At 36.3% G+C, this 3,098-nt stretch overlaps 1 pseudogene; it reads left to right on the forward strand.

Moving 5' to 3' along the window:
• Positions 1 to 1,118: 1,118 nt before the first annotated feature.
• LOC141438064 (RING-box protein 2 pseudogene) lies at positions 1,119 to 1,522 on the forward strand (annotated as a pseudogene).
• The last annotated feature ends 1,576 nt before the right edge of the window (positions 1,523 to 3,098 follow it).

A 3,098-nucleotide genomic window follows, 5' to 3' on the forward strand; every position in this document is an offset into this window, starting at 1 on the left:
GGTTTCCATTCTATGTAAATATAGCAATTAATTATTCCTAGATGGAATTCACATAACACTACATTACTCACGATTTTTGCAAATTCATGGGTATTTAAAACTGCAACAAACCACGGATTTTCGTCTTTTTTTAAGGCTTGTCTCGTATCTAGTATAACACTTGTGATGATATTGTATTGTTGTGACTATGATGAACATAGTCGTATCTTTTCTATAAAATTAACTGGCAACTTCACCTACTAATTTGCATAGCTAACTATTGTCATATACTTATAGTAAAAAATGCATACCTTCAGCCTCCTTGCAATTAGCTCCTACCACATAAGGGTCTTGTCTATTTAGGTCAAGTTTTTATTAAGCATATAGAATTATGTTAGTCACCAAGTAGGTACGCACGCTACTTGATCGACTCTACCATAATTGAATTCGCATTGAAAGCCCCTATATTTTACTAAAAACTGGTGTATACCATTTCAATTTCTTAATAAGTGCTCGTAGTATTCGTAGTAAGGTACTGCATCTTGTCTATGCCGTAAGCTGAGTTAGAGATCCGAGACCTTTTAATTAAACTTAATGCAAAATATGCAAAATGCTATATTATTCTTATGGTAATCAAAACAGTTGTTATGAATTTGGTATTTTCACGTAACAGCGCGGATGTAGCGAGTAGCGAAACTCATGGAATTCAAAACTATTTAATCAACGCAGAACACTTTCTACGTGACATCGGTAGATATTTGTGTGTTCCGTTTATCAGTTTTATCCGAATGATGTAAACTTTACCACGTTGAAGTTTAGTTTCAGATCATTATATATTGCTTCGAATAGAAATATTGCATTTGTTTTAGAAACAACGGTACGATATGCTACTAACTATATTTTAATTAAGGGTTGGTTTTCGTAGACATTTGAATAGGGGTCCTGGAAATCTGGGAGCCAAAGTATAGCACAAGCTTCTTAGTTCCCGGTAAATCCGGTAACATTAAAGTTCATTTTCATCGGAATATGCTTTCATTGCTGCCAATAATTATTAGACGAGGACTTTACTTGATCAATTTCAAGAAATGTCAATTAAAAGAAATACATGTAATATTAACAAAACCTCTCCTTATTTGTCACTTTCTTGCGTGATAATGCACTTCATAACATTTTTTTTCTTTTCATTCCCAGACGCCTGCCTCCGGTGCCAAGGAGAGAGCAAAAAGGACTCATACGGCAAACAAGATTGCGTGGTGGTTTGGGGAGAGTGTAACCACAGCTTCCACTTCTGCTGCATGTCACTTTGGGTCAAGCAGAACAATCGATGCCCTCTCTGCCAGCAAGAGTGGTCCATTCAACGCATGGGCAAGTGAACTGGTCTAATCTCGCTAATTCGTTTCGGTAGTCCGTTTTAACAATTCGCATAACCTATAGGAAGGATGTTGTTATAATGTGAGTATTTTGCGATGAATTTGCGAGCACACGTTTCATGGATGTTGCAACAACAAAATTTTGGACACAATAAAATAATACAGCAAACTAAGTAGTTGTTTTTTTGGAAGTGTCTTCTGGTATTTGATGCTTCGCAGTTGTAATGAGAGAGATGTGGCAGGCTTATACCTATTACCTAATGTATTTTTTTGCCTGATAAATGTAATAAAAGTCTTACACAAACGAGCAGGTAAATTTACTTTTACAAATATCTCTTAAATAAATATTTCCCTCAGAAGAAGCAGGCGGAAGTGTAGCGTAGTAGAAATAAGCAACCTGAGATATGTATGCATGGGAAAAATTCGTGTCTAGATTCCTGTCCAGCGGTGGTGTAGGGGTTATAGCACACAGCACGGATTGCTGAAGACCTGGGTTCGATTCCCAGCGCTGGTCTCTTTTTCTGGTTTTTCTGTGCATCCATGTCTCAGTTTGTATTTTCGATATGGTTTCACGGGATACCCGTAAAAGTAACAAATTTGGAGTTGAAATAAAAAATACAAAAAGACTCCAAAAAACCAATCATAATGTAATGTCCTTATTTTGGAAGGATATTACATACGAGTACATTACATATTTTCCTTTCCCGCTTAGCAACGGAAGGTTTTGATGCCTGACCCAACGTCAAGGTGCACATTGTGGTTCTTCAATTTATTCGTCATTGCTATAACAAGTATTGTGGTGACCTTTTACAAAAACATCGAAATCACGTGTTATTGGGCCAGGCAACTTCCGATTGGGTATAGTTTTTTTTCCTTTTCGAAAACCGAAATGTATGCCAAAATATAATAAAGACCTTGGCTCCAAATAAATTATTATCAGGAAGAAAACAGGATAATATCTTATTTCCGCGTACGTGCAGTTCTCGCCTACGTGTTAAGTTAGCCAAATAAGTTTTAAGTGATAATTTTGTGTGAAGTTAAAATGGGAATTTAAACCTTTAGTAAGGTTATAGTGTATGTACACAATGCATGCTCACTGCCTTTTTCCGCTACTAAATAGATGACATATCAGCTTTCCCAGTGGATAGGATCATCATAAGTAATAGGCCCTATCGGTCTTAAGTAGGTACTTAGTGTAATTCTCATGCTATCCTACTTACTTAGTATGTCTAATTTTATCTGTTGATAGCTATGCCATCCAGCGTTCCCATTTATTAGAGAACTACTCATTCAGGCCTGCTAAACTCTGTCTTCACTGCAATATGACAAAAATATGACAGCTCATGATAAAAAAATGTTAAGAATGTGGGTGTGACTGGCTAACCAAATACTAATTAACACTCAGATTTCATTGACACAGTGCACGTACTTTGTCGTGAGTGACGTGCAACAGAATTGACCTCCATTGCACTTAGCAATTTAGAAGCTACTTCAGAGATTTTTCACAGACTACCTACGTTACGTATTGCGTTGTAACTCATCGATGTGATCGACAAGCTCAATGACAAATCAATTATAATCACTTAAGATCATTGCATTATTGTGTGGACGAACGGACCAGCGTCAGTGACCATAATGATATACATTATTTAGCAAAAACTAAATTAAATAAAACATGATATTTCCTTTGAGATTGGTCTAAAGTGTATATACAGGTAAGTTGAAAGTCGCGGGTCAATTTATGTATCT

Source organism: Choristoneura fumiferana, chromosome 18 (assembly GCF_025370935.1).
Source record: "Choristoneura fumiferana chromosome 18, NRCan_CFum_1, whole genome shotgun sequence".
Classification (NCBI taxonomy): domain Eukaryota; kingdom Metazoa; phylum Arthropoda; class Insecta; order Lepidoptera; family Tortricidae; genus Choristoneura; species Choristoneura fumiferana.